Genomic DNA, 18,100 nt, shown 5'->3' on the forward strand with positions numbered 1-18,100 from the left:
TAGCCCAGGGGACCGAACATGAGCTGTAACCGGAGGAGAAAGGGCCAGCCTGCTGATTGCATGTATCGCTATCCAATCTCTGCCCAGCTGCCCTGACACCTTCTCCATCACTAATTACCCTGAATCCCTCCAAACTGTGCATCCCTTCTCCCCACTATCTCCTGCCTCTGCCAGAATTTACGTAGAGAGCAGTCACACTCCGTATCTAACCGTGCCAGTGCTGCTTTATATATAACAGTCACAGATGTAGAAACACAAACACACACACACAGACAGACACACTCACTCAGAATATTGTTGCTGTCTAAGCATCATGAGAATTGTAGTCCGTTGCAGGCGGAGCTTCAGAGACTATCCATGCACACGAAGGAGACCTCTGGTCGCACATGGTCCTTTTGCCCTAAAACTCGTCACCGGCAGCAGTGAAAGGGTCAATCCTTCAAAGGCATGATCGCATTTGGCGTTGCAGCATTTAACCACACAGGAATCCCCGTGTTAGGAATAATTGCTCTATTTTAAGAAGCTTCTCTCCCTGTGGACTCTGCACAAGGCAGCCAGACTCCAAGCTGCTGATGCATGGCCACTTGTACACCTCTCAGACCACTATAGGATCAATCTGCTAAATCGCAACATACACACAAAAAAAAAAAAAAAAAAAAAACCAACCCTGACATCAAACCATCTTCCAGACGGCTAACAATAACAGATCATTCATTCTAACAATAATAGATCTTCTGCTGATACTTTGTTTCTCGTTCCTGATATAATTCCCTTGCACACAGAAACATCACCCATTCCATATTTCCATATAAATCCTTTAAAAAAAAAAAAAATACACATCCTTAGACCAAAAGAGAGAGAGTGAGGATATTGCAGACTCTCGATTCTGAGATGATGCTGCTGCAGTCATGATTTGCTACAACTGGACTGATGGTGGAAGCAAACAGCTAGGGATACCTTTAAGAAGAAGAGAAAAAAAAAACTGCTGGGGAAAGGTTCTATGATTTGCATGCGAAGCCCCTCCTACTGGTGATGTCAGTGATTGAGAGGAATGCTGGCAACTAGGACCAGTGCTTAGTTCAGACAGCAGGGCTGAGCTGCTTCTGTGCTTGTACACTCTGAGGTCTCTCCAGCAGACACACATCCCTGTCACTGCAAGGCAGGCTGCGCTGCTCTGACCACCACATCTCCAGTGACCAAGGGATCTGTCTCCAGAGCCTCCACTTCTGATTCACAAGATCACTTTCATTCACTCTTGTTCATCCCACTTTTCCTGAAGAAAAAAAAAAAAATCAGAAAAGAAAAAGGATAGATTCATGGACTGCTGCTGACAGACTGCTATACAGAGGGCTGATATTTGCCAACTTGTGCTTTGCAGACTTTTGAGCTTTGGATAAGAGGTACCAGCTCCCTGTGATGAGGGATCCTTATATTGGGAATTAAGCAGAACAAGACCCAGCACCCTTTCCCCCTGATCATTAAGGTGAGAAAACTCATCTTGAACTTTGGATAAGCAGGCATACCTATTGTGCCAGTGTCTGGTACCGAGGTTGGTGCTGATGTGGGCTTCCATGGAATGAAGAAGGAGCTATTGGATCAAGGGTTAGCTTTGAATGGTTCAACTTCCAAGCACCTGAGGAGGACTCCCATAGTGTAGATGATGTTGAAGAAGAGCTGCTGTTTAGTAGCTATACTACAATTTTTACCCAACTGGAATTAAAGGTAAGGAGGCAACGACTCCCACTGAGCTCAGCTCCCGGCGAGCATCCTATAGAGAGAGCCAGTAGATAAAGCATATATGCAGTTACTCAACTCTGAATTAGGATTCCAGGCGCAATACAGTCAAGTCAGATGAAAGTGTTCATTGTTAAGAAGTGCCTTCAGATGCAAATGTAAGTGACTGCTATTGAAGAGACTTTGATTCAGAGCTGCTACTGCTTCACACACATGTTATGATGCCCTGGCCAATTAAACTTGGGATTTTGCAGAGGTGGAAGTAACTGGCTGTGTTGTAGATGATCTGAGATAAGACACCTTACTCTGCCCCAAGAATCTACCTATCTATATATTAGGGTTTGAAAAAAAACCAAAAAACATAAACCTGTAAATGTTGTAAGCATTGGCACAATGTACAAATATTAGACAGATTGCCACAGGGAGAGATCATAAAGCTTAGCACACAGCATCTTCCTGTAAAGAACCAGGTGAGACTTCGTGTAATGTAGGGTTTTGTTATATTCTGGTATAATTGCAGGCAGTATATATCTGTATATATATATCAGTGTAGGTTTCATAGTGTTAGATGTGCTTAGTTGAGAGATAAATTGATGGTGAGGGGAGTGATGAGTGGGATTGCAGTGATGGTCTGCAGCTAGAAAGCTGGCCAGGGGACACTCAGTGAGTGGGCTGCAGCACTGACAGCCTGGAAAGGAGAGGTGATGGGGAGGAAGAGGTGCAATGCCACTTGATGTGCCCACTACATGTTGGATGAAATAAAAAAAAGCTCATTGTATTAAAAGCTTGTGAGGAAAAGCAACTGGTAGGGGACTAATAGGGAGATCTGAGCAAGGCAGGATCAGCTTCTCAATCTACTTATACTGCACAGTAAGACCAGCATTAACCTGCTTGCAATGTGTGCAAGCAATCCAACTCTTCATGATACGATATATGTGGCATTGTGTGTGTGTGTATAGATATACACACATGAATACACAAATACACAATCATATATACACATACATGCCTACACACATATTTAAACATAAAATGCACTCACACACTCACACACCTATTTATATATATATGTGTGTGTGTGTGTGTGTGTGTGTGTGTAAGTGTGTGCATGTGTTAAGGAATACATATCTCTCATGAAAGTGTGTGTAACAGTAAATCATGTTCTCCCATAGAATTATGTGTATTCTATATTTAAGTGGAGGAACCAAGTCCAATTCACTCCAGCAGCCAGTTTGCCGTATGTCTGTGAATGAACAAACCCTGCTTCATCTGAGATCATTTTTTTTTTTTGAGCATCACAGTATGTTGAGCTACTGAGAATTTTCTTCCAACAGACAAATAATTCCTATCCAGATATTGCCATCTGACACCAGATATATCCCTAAGCTAGAGGATACTGCATTCTTTGAATATTATACGTATTGCTGCTATTGGATTTCTGAAGGTCCAACATATTTCTTAAGACGATTTGTAGTTTTAATAAAATGGGGTTACAAAAAAAAAATAGCACAATGATTCAAACTTTTTTTTTTTTTCTAAACAAATGTGATGCATTAACCCTCTGATAACCAGATGGGGGTGCTACACATTACACAATGCATTGCTTGCCTAGATCTGAAACTCAATTAGTTAAATTCAGCCTATAGAAGGCATATGAATTCTCTTCCCATTCTCTGCAGGGTGATATTGATTAATGTCTGTACCGTGGATATATTCAACACACAAGTAGTGTCCAGGTAAAATCAATGTAAGAATAAAACGTTTGCCACACTCGTTTGAATACTACATAATGCAGACCTTTACCTGGGCATCAATCTTATGTGAAGTTTTAAATTCCATTGAATAGTGCAAAGTGTGCAACCTGGCATACATGGGGTCCATTTTCCACGCCAAAGGGAAGCGGACTTATATATATATATATATATATATTAATATAGCAGACTAATATATATATATATATATATATATATCTGCGTTTAGCACGTTTATGAATACTTAATCCTCGGAGAGGCAGAAACATTTCAGTCCAGTCTGTCACCAAAATGGTTGGATAGTAGATGGCACCAAAATTGTTTTCTAATTGCGAAAAACATGCACCTTTCCACTTCCAAGGTGTATGTATTTCTCCCTATGATACATAACCTGTCCATTAGTGGTAGTATGAGTTCCGTGTTATTTGGCAAACAAAAGGTAGAATTTTGAGACAAATCTAAAATGTTCTCTTCAGTGTTCATATGCATAGAAATTCAGTGTGCATAGAAATAAACAGTATGTTGGAATTTGAAAAAAAAAATATATGTAAAAAAACAACAACAACTCACTTGTGGTTTAATCAAGCAAACCTTAATGTAGGAAGCAAGATAAATGGAAAAAAAAATATCTTCTGCAAAATACCCAGATTGTCATGGCATCCCACTGAGTTTTTGTGGATATCATAGCACGAGCCACATTTAGTCTGTGAAGACGAATTTCATAGCAGAATATGAAGTCCTAATACAAATTGATATTTACTATAGTGTAGTACGAGTTCTCTGCTTGTTTACTGTTTGGTTGGATGTTTGGATCCTAGATTCAGCTCGTAATAGGTTTCTTGTTAAAAAGATTAATTGTATAGATGCTATTCAACTATTTCTGTATAAGATCAATACCTTAAAATGCTATCTGTCTATGTTAGGGTTAAGAAGCATCTTTTCTCTCACCCCAGCCGTACCTACATTTCTCAACCAAAACAGGTTCTTCAATTGAAGAGTTGAGAAAGACATCCAATGGTTGAATGATAATTTATATGCAGTGTTGTGTCATCTGTTGAGTGAAATTGGTTTTATACCTCACAGCTCCTGTAATAAGGGAGATCAAAGATCCGAACCTGTAGACTTGTAGTGAATTTGTATTCTACATAGACCAGGGATATAAAGAAGTTCATGAGCAAGACTTAATGCTTTATGTTTGAAAGCTTTCCACCAAAGGTCTTGTGTATCGAACATGGATAGGCAGTGAATCTTGTCTTCTACAGTGATATAGAACAGAATTGCAATCAGATCATCAAAGATAGTCTTTGATTCAAACGTTATTTGTGTGATTGATTCAAAATCATTTCACGTTGGTAGAGGTCCAACACCAAAATCCAAAGAAGTACCTTTTATGGTGGGAATTCAGCTTTGAACGTACATTTGCGTTATGCTGGGAAATGTCTGCGTTATTGCCAATTTTCTTAAAAGAACAAAAGATGATAGTTTAAAAGGCAGATTTTTTTCAATTATGTTCCACGAATTACCAGAATAAGTTGCCAGAAGCCATAAAAGCTTGATCTATTTCCGTATTCTCCTTTTTACTTCTTCAAAAGTGCCTTTGTTGAAGGATTTAAACTGCCCATGTAATTGTTTCTAATGTGCTACACAGCAAATAAGTGGCGGATTAGCAGGATATGAATTTTCAAACTATGTCCAACACTCTTTGCATGTGTTGTCTCCAAAGACATCTAAATTAGAGATTTTGACTTGTTTGTAATGGGTTTGCATTGTGTTCTAGACTGCTTTTAAATCTACCATATCAGGAAAGGTTTATGAATTATTGTTATTGAGGCGAGCATTGAAAGAAATTATTAATGTTACAGAAAACTACCGTTTTCATCGTTGTAGCAACAGTTACCACATATCATAGCATAAAAGATACTAATTAGGGATCACATTAGAATAATAGCAATAAGGAGACACATTTGTAGATATGATGTCAAGTGTTTTCCGAAATTAGCATTTACATCTCTTGTTAATGGAATAATCCATTTCAATTGGCTTTGCAATTTATTTTTTTATATAAGCAAACACCTACATTGTAAGCCAAAAATGGAAGCTTTTTCCAATGGTTTACGATGTGTTCATACTGCATCTGTGTCTTAAATGGTTAATACAAAAACTAGTGCAATGAATGCCATAGTCAGTCTTTAGTTCAGTAATAATGACATTATAGACAAAAGGGATTGTCTGCACCAAATATTAAACCTGGTCCAGGTATAATCTACCCTATGTTTCCCTGCTCTCAATTTGATTTACGTTATATCCCTCTACTAACCTGTTTGTTTTTATCTAAGATAGTCAAGCGTTTTATGTTGACAAAATGTATCACTGACAGTCTGAGGTTATTTGTCAGAGTTTTCTGCCCGGGACATCCAACTGCACTGGTGTAGACATATTTGCCAAGGGAGATATTTTCTTGCTTAAACCAGTCAACCAGCTAACTGTTTGCAGTTCTATTTTTTTCTTATCGTAGTCATACGTTGAGTTCATTATTAGAACAATAAGTGCAGTTGTTGATCTATACAACATATTTTTTTTTTGTAAACTACCAGTGATCTGTGTTAAAGATATGGTACGGTCTTATACTTCAATATCCTCTATCATAAAGCACATTGATTTAACTTCAGTTGTATGGTGGTGTTTTTCTCGTTAACAGATGTGATTCTTTCAGTAAATAAATGTATATCTTTGTGCATGTGTTTATACTTGGTCATCCTCAGGGACCCCTCTTCATATGTTTTATCATTCTAACAACTTAATGAGCAATTACCTGATATACATGAAGAGCTGTTAACTCGCGGTAATACACAGTAATAGAGCTATATGTCAATATGGTTGCCCGAATACAAAGATCTAATTCTGATATTTATGTAGCGTGGTAGATGTTATTTGCTTCTAAGTTGGAAACATGAAATGCAACCATGGAATAAATCAACAGGCATCATGACAGCTCCAGTCACATCCGATTTGGTGAGCTTTGCCAATGCTTCTCAAACCGACCTAAAAGGGCCACCACTGGGCCAGGTTTGGTGGACTTGTAAACAGAGCTGGTTATTTTCTGAATTCTGTATCATTGTGAATTGAATTGAGAAACACTGATTTGGGGAATCTAGACTAACGATCTAGGTGCCAGTGAGGTGGACTGTTTGTTATGAAGCAATGGGTATCAAGATCACCTAGCCATGAAGGCTTTTAGAGGCCATATCTGCTCGATATTGTGATCAAATATTTATTGCATTTGATTCTATTGTAAGAGATGGGTAGTCAGATGTGGTATGCTAATTTGCCAACATCTTCACTCACCAGTGTTTAGTTTTTTTTTGCTTGGTGTGAATACTGCAGTATTGCTATAGCAATCACAGCATGCATCTTCTGCCCTTTGGCCATTGGTGGGACAGAAATTTTGATGTTTGTTATTGCTAGATGAGCTTAAAAGTAAGATAAAGTGAAAATCAGCAAATTATTTTTGAAAAATCATTCCTATCATTTATTTTGTTACTTCTAAACACATAATTACAGGCACAGAGGGCTAGACTTAGGATGATGGACTTCTCTCGGCTGTGGCAAATTCTGGAACAGATAACGGTAGAAAGAATTATGCAGGAGCGTAGGTTGAGCTTTTCCCAAGTCTAATAAATTAAAATGTATCACAGATACATCTTCGTTTCAGTGTCTTGTATCTTTGCTTTGCAATGCACATATAAATCATTATAGCTTGAATGCCATTTTCCCTACCATCATATTTCAGAAGGAACTGTATTAAAGATGAAGTAACTTATTCAGATTGTATGTATGGAAAGATTTGTCAACGTGATGTTAGGAGCCAAATCAATGTTATTATGTAAATACAATAACATTGTGAACAAACCGATAGTTCTCTTTTTTTTCTATTATCCATACTGTGGTAAGTGGACGCACTGAGACACCTTTATTAAAGAAAACCAAATACATTTTGGAGCAAAGTGTTAGTCCATATCCACAGAACCCATATGAACATCTATGGTTGATTTCTCAATACATAACACTTTTTTTACAGAACTGTTCCAGTTTTTGACCAGAAATATTGACCAGATTTTTTTAAACATTGAGGCAAGTGATGTCCTGTTGGGAGAGAAAAAAAAAAAAATATGATAAACTTAAAAGTACAATATGCATCGTGAATAAGATTTAATTTGCAGTATACCATGTTCCCTATCCAGAGTTAACAAAAATGTACATTGTACCAAAGAGTAAAAAAAAGTGATTGCTACAATTTAGCAAGTAGACTTTAACCGCTGTCACTAGCCCGATTTCTGTAACCCGTGTAAAAATTACCCAATGAAGGTCAGACTGGGATTCTACTGATTGCCTTCCAGTGACATTTCCTTGTCACCATTGTTATAAAGATCAACATTTTTCATGCTTATTTAACCCTTTATGGACCAAAGAATGTCTATGCCATCATAACAGCCTGGCCTTTATAAATCCTATTTCAAAATGAAATGTTCTGCTCGTTTAATGATAGCAGAGCTTCCACCGCTCGATAAGCAGGAAATTCCCTGCAGGCAATAAAGTCTTTAGAGACCAGATGGTGATGACAACCCATAAAGTTACTGATCCTCAATGGGTTAATTTTCAATCCAGGAGCTGTTCGTTCGCATGACACATTTTAATTTTAGACCCTACCTTGCACTAGCTATTTATCGGATTTAATTGGATGCTATATTTTACTCGTTTATAACCCCGTATCAATACCAGTTATTACATTAATTCTCACAATCCATAATTGGTTGAGGGAGTAAATCAGTAAGCCATCCCTTCTGTCAATATCAGGATAAGGAAAATTAGTTCCTGACAGTTTCCCATGAACCAAGTCATATGCAATGATAGAGGAATATGTTACAGTGCCGAACGACTTTAAATTAGCCTCACATCCCCAGAATATATACTGACTCTTTATACATCTGAACATGTCTGCTGTACTTGTGAAGGCTGCTGTTGTAGATGTATTTCAATTTGGCATAGAAGAAGAGTTCTTTTTTTTTCTTCTTTTTATCTATTAGAACGTTAACACTTACTAAAATAGTAATTACATAATAATGCAGTCAGTTTGCAAAGGTTGCAAAGGGTCAACTCCTCAGAGATTCCCTACAATATACAATCAAAAAATGAAAGATCGGCTGACCTATTTAATATAAACTTTTGTTAACTGTTACGACTGCACCAAAAAAAAAAAAAAAAGCAGGCTTTGTAATACAAGACTCTTTTTATCAAAATAAATAAAAAATTTTTGGCAACAATACAAGTCAAAGGCAACACAATGCAGGCTTATTTTTACAAAAAAACTATTTTTTTTTTGGTATTAAAACCAAGATTATACACTTTTGTCTTACAATGGGATGTCTGCTACAAAGCAGGTCAGTCCTTGAGTATTAGTAATTATTGTTATATTAAGGGGATATATTAAAGGACCACTCTAGTGCCAGGAAAACATACTCGTTTTCCTGGCACTAGAGTGCCCTGAGGGTGCCCCCACCCTCAGGGTCCCCCTCCCGCCCAGCTCTGGAAAGGGGAAAAGGGGTAAAACTTACCTTTTTCCAGCGCTGGGCGGGGAGTTCTCCTCCTCCTCTCCGCCTCCTCTCCGCCCCGCCGGCTTAATGTGCACGCGCGGCAAGAGCTGCACGCGCATTCAGCCGGTCGCATAGAAAAGCATTTACAATGCTTTCCTATGGACGCGTGCGTGCTCTCACTGTGATTTTCACAGTGAGAATCACGCAAGCGCCTCTAGCGGCTGTCAGTGAGACAGCCACTAGAGGATTAGGGGGAAGGCTTAACCAATTTATAAACATAGCAGTTTCTCTGAAACTGCTATGTTTATAAAAAAAATGGGTTAATCCTAGCTGGACCTGGCACCCAGACCACTTCATTAAGCTGAAGTGGTCTGGGTGCCTAGAGTGGTCCTTTAAATAAAGAGTGTGCAAAATGAAGGCCCAAAGACTCCCTTATAACTCTGCCTTTTTGACCTACATTTTACAAGTGGGTTTTGACATACCATGAAGTGGTTACATTACATACACTACAGTTGACGTAGAAGAGGAACATGAGTGATGGGCTTTATAAGCAGCCTTTAATCTGTACCATGGCTCTTAAGGCAAACATATTTATAGTTCTTGCCTAATTTCATGATTGATAGACCATATAAATAGCACTGCATTTAGACTAGATTTTGGACATTTTTGCAAAACAAAGAATTAATTTCTAGGTTTTTGAAACTTCATTTCTAAGTCGTTGATGAGGCAAAACAGGTTTTGCCCAAAACGGTCTTGACTCAAAACGTAATTTCCCTCTAACAGTTTCTAAATGGATAGAAGGGTCCATATTATGATGGCATGTATTAAAACAAACCAAAAATAAACAGGGAAAACAATAGGATGCCTCTAATAAGTCTCTTTCTCATGCTTTTAATGCTTTTCATTTCCTCTGTGAGTCTTTGCCAATCCGACTGTGTAATGATAGTGTGTTAAAGGGTTACTCTAAGCACCATAACATGTTTGCATGATCACAAAGATGATGGGGCACAGAATACTCAGCTCCTTCTCTCTAAGTAGAGATTGACTTATATCTGATGCAGATATGGGCCTGCCCCCTGGTTCTCTGACATCAAAGCAGTTATTTGTACTTCCTGCTTTGCAGGTCTAGGAAAATCCAACTTGTCTGTGTGGTATATGCATGGTGCATTCACAACTACCGTGTTCATCCCTCACCTTCCCTGGAGAAAACCAGAACAGTATTTGCAGGAAGGTTAATTCAGTTGACGGCTCTAGATATTGTTGCACACAGCCTAGTTTACAAAACAGCAAAACAGATTGTGTAAAATTAAAAAGGAGCTGCGCTATGGCTGGTGTTTCAGCTTACTAAGCAGCTCTGATTCTCCTGTGTGATGACTTGAACTGCAGCGGAGGATAAGCTACATATCTGAACAGAGGTTTATGGAATAAGAAAAAAAATATATATTTTTTTAATGCAAAAATCTTAGTCAGTGACCAAAAGAGAACATTCAAACATATGTTTTTGGCAACTAAATATCTGCTGTAAAATTGAGGACAAATTGATATTTTGTTTATTTGCGTTTTTAACCCCTTCAGCATAATAAGTAAAGCAAACCCTGCCGTGGTATGACAGTTAGGGTACAACAGCTGTAATAAAGGTCTTAAAGAAACCCGCTTCAAGCTGTATCATTGCTCTCTCTTTAACCCCTTAAGGACCAAACTTCTGGAATAAAAAGGATTCATGACATGTCACACATGTCATGTGTCCTTAAGGGGTTAAAAGTGCTCTGTTTTGAGTTCTCGACATTCTGCTGTATGAAGCTGGGCACGGTGCCATACGCTGCTGGTGTAACAACTTGTGATATCAGCCCTCGTACAGTCACTGCAGGTGGTGGGGGATCACTATGCAAGAAGAATGATTTCTGAATATACACAAGAATAAACAACTATTTATAACTATAAGTGGTTGCGCATGTGTTGTATACAGAGATATGGTTAGAAAGCACCTCTGGCTTCTGCATTTTTATATATTATTTATACAAATGTAAACAAATACAAGAACGCATGTATACATTTCTCTTAGAATATACACCTATACAACAGTAATGTATATGACCTTGGCACTGAAAATATTTGTGAACTACATTTTTTTAAATGGCACATGATGATTTACTTTGTAAAAATAATAACGGCAATGATTAACCAGCATTCATACCACCTAAGGATCATGGGAAATGTATTTCAAAGCCATCTGTAGTGCCAAGTTTGGCCATGAATGCTACCTAAAACAAAATATATTTACATAACATAAATGTGCATATTAAAACAGGCGTTCATCTGCTAATGAAATTAAAGCAAATATTTTTTTATGATTTTTTTTTTTAGCTGGTAGAAGATTATATAAGTGTTCTGAGGTCAAGTGGTCTGTTTGTTTGTATGCATGTATTTATAAAAGCACATATGTTCCAGAGAGTTGAAATCACAGTTTGTGAAATAAGCACGGTAGGGGGTTAATTCAATAAATTCAATAAACTGGGGAATTGTGAAGAACTGAAGGGAACTGCAAAGCAGCCAGGCCGGAAATACAGCTGAATTAAGGATTTTTTCCTAGATCATCTATTCTGGCTCAAAATTTGCAATTTCCTTATCAATGCTCCACAATTCCCAGTTTAGTGAATAAATCCCTTGATGGGCTCAGTACATAATTGCTTGAAACCAAACACTTATCTTATAAGATAGATACATCATTATTTTAAGTAATATCCCTTTCTTTAATTAGCATGTATGGTTATAGTCCAATTTAAACACACTCTTGACTAGGTGAATCTGTGTTGTGTATATAACAGAGAGGTATGAATGGTAAAAAGTCTTATTCACTATCTGATGTTTTATTCAAAACCTCACTTTATTTTAAAAAGATTGGACTCCCGATTGTATTTCCTATGTAAAAAAAAGATATCTAGGAATTATCTAAATATTTAAATAGCAAACTTTGTGATTTCTTTAAAATATAAAAAAATATATGGATGTCACGTTTAGACTAGATGACCTTGGAAATCTGTATATTCACGCAAAACTCTTGTTAAAAAAAGCCCTGAGACATTTGGGCCACACACTGAACCACTAGTCCATTCTTAAGATAAACCACCAGTAATCCTGAACCTCCATACCTCCGAAGTATTTGCATTAATTGACTGGCGTTGGAGCCTGAAAACCACTCTGTGCATGGACTGAATGTGAGAAGAGGCTGTCTTTGTGAGCTAAAATATGTTGGTAACATCAGTTTCGGAAAACTCTTCCACATTGGTGGCCACCAGCAAACAGATAGATTTTTGGTATTTTAGGCTTCTCATGACTGGTAGCATTTGTACTTGTTGTAGATATGCATTGTCACACCACAGCTTCTGCTACTGCAGCAAAAGGTCTCTTTTGTTTGAAAAAACAAAGCAAAATATGGCTAAGATTTGTGAACTTTACCTTATAAAGAACTTCCAATGATATACTAAACATCAACTTAAAGTTGTGTGCAATTTAGCCGTTACATAAAACAGTAAATTGCTTTATTCTACTGATGGCTGTTTCCTTGTAATTTATCTCTAATTGCTTCTTCTGTCTTTAACAATAAAATAAATTAGACAAATATATCTATTGGTGCAGTTATAGCAGTGAGTCACTCATTTTCAAAGAAACCACTAAGCAGGAAGGTTCCGTAAATTTTATGAATTTCAATCATTGACATTGGAATAATTAGTTTTTTTTTTTAATTGTTCGTATTTTTCTCAATTTGTTACCAAGACTTTCTTATCTAGTTTTTGAGAGTAACATGTGCATATCCAGTGATGACTTCCACTTGATTTCTGCATCTTTTTTTTTTTTTCTTTTAGAAACTTGAATCATTTTCCCTAGATAAGAACTTCTTGTATAATGCGATGGCGTTTTAAATTGGATACACTTTATATGTCAGCAGAAACATGACTGATCTCTGCTTTGATAATGTATTGACTGCACATTTTATTTTCGCATGTATGTTGGAAAAACCACATAGAAGTTCATCTATTCTCACAAATCATAATCAAAAAAAGACTATGACACATTGTGCAGGGATTATATAACTTCACTGTTGAGTGCCCTCGCCTATACCGCAGTTTGGCGCAACCCATATAATTTAATTCTAAAACAAAAAGGCTGATTAGCAAATCGATCATGTATTGCTGTAGAAAGAACCTATGGGGTTTTGGATAGCCTGAAAGTCACAAAGACAGTACTGAAGCATGCAAATTTAATAATAATGTCCTAACTTCTATGATGGTCATCCCTTAATTTCCCATGATGCTTATCCAATTTTAGGTTTGTAAAGGTATAGATCTCTTAAGAAAACAAACTGCTATCTCAAGAAAACAAGTTGTTTTCTCGAAATAACAAGTCGTTGTCTCGAAATTACAAGTTGTTTTCTCGGGGTAACAAGTCAGAAAAATATGAAAAATGCATGGCCAATCTAGGCTCAGATAAGCCTGTTAACATATGTTTGTATTTAAAGCCTACTGAACTATTCAAAAAGTCATGTAATTTGGTCAAATAACCGACACAAGCTATATATTTGGTAATCCACACATTTGTGGGCAAAAATTCATCCCAAGGCACCAGCATACCATATTATCTCTTGGCCGGTCAGTAGTTGTGTGAACCTCTTGTTATATATTTATGTTACTCTATGCAGAATTCCATGAGATTATGGTTTATGGGACAATGATCTATGGCAGGGGTGCCCAAAAGGTAGATCCCCAGATGTTGTAGAACTACAACTCAATAGATGCTTTGCATGACTTTAGAATTGCAAAACAGCATGGAAGTTGTAGTTTTAAAGCATCTGGAGATCTACCTTTTGGGCACCCTAAACTACAGAATATACCAAGAGATGAATGATGTCAAATGGATCTTATGAAAGATCCATTTGACATGCTGTCAGTGATTGGTATTTATCAGGTGCAGAACTACCAGTGGTGCAGCTGAACCAGGTCCAACATGGTAGTAGGGGCCCATATGGTGTTTGTCACACTCAGCACTGTAACCAGGGCATTACAGCCCATTATCTGATAACAGGTGTCATCTATTGCCAGGCCTTTTAACCACTTAAGGACACATGACGGAAATATTCCGTCATGATTCCGTTTTATTCCAGAAGTTGTGTCCTTAAGGGGTTAATGCTTTGTTGTTGGGTTGGAGAGACCAAAACCCTGGACCTGCCAGATCAGAACAAGACTTGCATGTCTGCTCTCTCACTTGACAGCAATGTGAAAGGAAAAATTGATTACACTTTACTGCCTCTTGGCCCACACAGAGAGCCGCATGGGGTAAGAGTGAGCTAGTGATCCAGCAAGCTCCATTATCCTTCTCCCACTGGAATGTATGGAAGCCACCCTCTTGCACACAAAAGACAGGAAAACAGGGTGGCTATGTTTATTTCAGTGTGTTTATCTGTCTGTGTTTGTCTGTGTGTGCATTTATATGTAATTGTGTGTGTAACTATGCCTTTATATGTGTGTGGCAGTGTGTATCTGCATGCTGCAGTGTATATCCATGTATCTATATATGAGTAATGTGTGTGGCAGAGTATATGTATCTGTGAATAACCTCCTGCCTCTATCACTAGCACCACCCACAACCCTGCATTAAACACAGCCACTGCACACAGATACATTTCTGCAAGGAGGGGTACTTGGTAGAGTCTACTTGGTGGTCTAATGGTGGGCTCATAAAAATTCCTGCACCTGGGCCCTTCTCTCTAAATATGCATGCTGTTGGTGATCGCTAACAATGCGTGCTTCTTCTGCATGCTGTCAATGATTACTAACTATACAAATGTTGTCTGCATGCGGTCAGTGCTTGCTAACTATGCTGGAATTGCATTTGCTAACATTATGTATACCTACTTTCTGTTATGTATAGATAGTGAATGAGTTAGCATGACTTAGTTAAATGAGTTTTAGGAACTCCTAATAACAGGATATAGGCATTTTTAATAAACATAGTAACAGAGTTATTATTCACTTGTCTGAGAGCTGTCATGAATTGACTGTAACAATAAAATTATAGAATAAAGAGCTGATGCTTAAAGGAAGCTGAGGAAGTTTTTTTTTCCAAATTGGCTACTTTAAATGTTACAACATTTGTAATTCCTGGTTAAATTCCTGGCAAGTCACTGTGCAGTGAATAGGTTTGTCTAATTTTATTAAAACATAATCAATGAAAGGCCTGCTTCAGGTGTTTTAAACGTTTGGAAATTTTGAACATACACCTAAAAAAAATGTATTTATTTTTTTGGCTTTCCTGAACAGTTTTCCACTGAGATTGTGTGATTTACATTATACAAAAAGCAGCGAAAAGTCTTCGAGCATCTGTAAAATAAACAAAGGCAAAACTCTAGCATTTTGCAATTATTTTAAGCATTTGTTTTTCTTTGATTCATTATGTGTGTATTTATTTTTAAGCACATTTACTGATTTAATTTCCATCATATGTAGGAAATTAAATGGACAGTTGTCAAACAATAGAACTAATTATGTGTTTGTGTATTTAAAGCTGTAACAACAGTCGATGTAATAATAAACATCACCTTGGGGAATATGCTAGAATCCCTTGATACAAATTGCCCGTCTTTAATTCAGTTTCCCATATTTGAAAGTTAGCTTTGCCTCTTGCATCAGGATCACAATTGTTCATGAAAGAAATCCCGTAGGTATACTTACAGCACATTGCTCTGGCAAATTATGGCTGGTTTACTACACATTGAAAAATAATATTCGTGTATTCAGTTTATGAAAAAAAAAACAAAAAAACTAATAATGCACAAGTTTTAAGAAAAAAAAAAAACAATGATCTACAAATACTTATGATGTGAGCACTAGGGGCTTAAGGGTGGTGCATTGTTTTGACATTTGCCATCTCTCCCCACCCAGATGACATCATTTACAGAATTATCCCACCAACTGTGCTATTGGCCAAGCTATGACATCATACCAGTCCTTACATAACCTCAATAACAGAGTGGAGAAAAAGAGAAATTAATTGAAAATTGGAAGTCTGTAATGTTCCTCTGTCAATGTAGGTGGTGAGAGAGAAGCAATGACATTATTTGTATATGGCATCCTCTGTTACCTAGGAAAATCACTTGTAGTTGCTTTATACATTTGTAGCAATCCCTAGAGAGGATACACACAAAAATGAATGCAGATCCGCATCCGATCCTCACATAAGATTTATTTGTGCCAGGATGTAACATGTTCATATTTATTGATTCGTTTAGTCTGATTTTTCGTGGTAGACTCTTAATGTTTGCATTGTCATTCCCCTTTTGACACTGGCACTGTATCAATGTCTCCAGAAAAAAAGTAATATAGCTACACTGAAAAACACAGGCTTGGACTGAAGCAAGTAATAAAATGTAAGGGAAAAAATTATGGAATGAAAGTAGAATATGAATAATGGTTGAATTTACAATTTGCCCCCATGTTTTATTGTATCCAGAAGGACTGTTTGCTCTGTTCTACGTGAGATCAGACAAGTCGCTTTCATGTACCAGGTATAGAGATTGAGACACATGTTCCCATCAGATTTAAGAACCCCCACCTTTACTCAATGCAGTAAACACTTGTATATTGTAAAGAGACTTTGTCCCACCTTTAGGAAGAGTGTATATATATAATAGAATATTTTTTATAAAGTGTTATTTTATTTTTTATTTTTTAACAAGAGTAAACAGTGCATGTTATTCCCTCCAATGTATATAGCATTTAAAGTGTAATCGTCTCAAACTCTGGCACCCCAGATTTTGCTGAACTGCACTTTCCATGGTTCTCTTCAGAGATGGATTAAGATCCCACATGACCCTAGGTAGGTTACCAGTTTGTAGGCCACCATTCATAGATCAAATTAATTGTTCTAACTCTGGGGCCTATAGTCACCTTATGGATAATCCGGCTCCAATCCTCTGGCTATTTAATTCAAAGAATATTAGGCGTTGAAATCCATGAACATTTGATGGGGCAGAGTTTAAGACCCCTGATATAATATAAGACCCGCCATTTTAGAGTACTGTCCAAGCTAAAATAGATCTGCTGGCAGATTTCAAAATAAAGGATCGGACTGGGCACTAAGACCATGCACAAAGTGTTTCAGCAATGCTGTGTGTATGGTCTGCTTGAGGGTCCAGGCTGTCAGTCAGCATGGCTGCCCCATGCACAGTGATCTCCTTTCTGGTAGCAATAGGCTACTTTTTGTTTCTGTCTCTGATCACCCCCGCTGTGATCTCTTTATAGAGGTGGGTGTTACATTTCTGTAACAGCCACCTCCAGTCCACCTGTGCTTCTTCTCAGTTGTTCACTGATTTCCTCTGCTTGGGGTCACTTCCTTGATGATGCCAACACACTGGCTTCATTTCCATTTCCAGACATGTGAACGAACTGACATCTTGTCACTCCATTCCTATAGGGAGTTACCATAGCAACCATAGTTACCTGCTCTACCTGCCTCTCAGTTCTGGGGCCTTGAGTGACTGCCAAGGAATTTAGAGGCAGATGGGAGAAAAAAAAAATGTTTTAAATAGGTTGTTCTTCAAATCTATACAGCTGCTAGCAAAACTGCAAACACAATGTAGATTGACTTTCAAGCTCTTTTAAAAGAACATAAGTAAAATAGCATGACAGTTTCACTTTAAGGGGTGCTGCTTAACCAATCAGCATAAAGAGTGTCCAGGTGGGTTCAAGTTAGCAATTATACTCCGGTATTACCTGACTAGCTTAAAGGGAAACTATAGTGCCAGAAAAAAAGTAGTTTTCCAGGCACTATAGATCCATATAGTGCCCCCTCCCTCATTCCTCCCCAATGGTGCAGGGGTTAAAAACCTCTTCTGTCACTACTTACCTGAGTCCATCGCTGATGTCTATTAGTGCTGGTTTGGTCTCCACCTTTGCTCCTACCCACCGACGTCAGCAGACAGGGAGACCTAATACGGATGTGTGGCAATGCCCGCGCTAGCATTAGTATTTC

At 37.7% G+C, this 18,100-nt stretch overlaps 1 protein-coding gene across 2 annotated transcripts in view; it reads left to right on the forward strand.

The window, feature by feature from the left end:
• Positions 1-1,092: 1,092 nt before the first annotated feature.
• LOC134572733 (protocadherin-11 X-linked-like) overlaps positions 1,093-18,100 on the forward strand; it is a 1,192,750-nt gene continuing 1,175,742 nt past the window's right edge. For both annotated transcript variants that reach the window (XM_063431865.1, XM_063431866.1), the window contains exon 1: positions 1,093-1,722. The gene's annotated coding sequence lies outside the window, so the exon portion shown is untranslated. The remainder of the gene's footprint in view (positions 1,723-18,100) is intronic.

Source organism: Pelobates fuscus, chromosome 9, assembly GCF_036172605.1.
Source record: "Pelobates fuscus isolate aPelFus1 chromosome 9, aPelFus1.pri, whole genome shotgun sequence".
Lineage (NCBI taxonomy): Eukaryota > Metazoa > Chordata > Amphibia > Anura > Pelobatidae > Pelobates > Pelobates fuscus.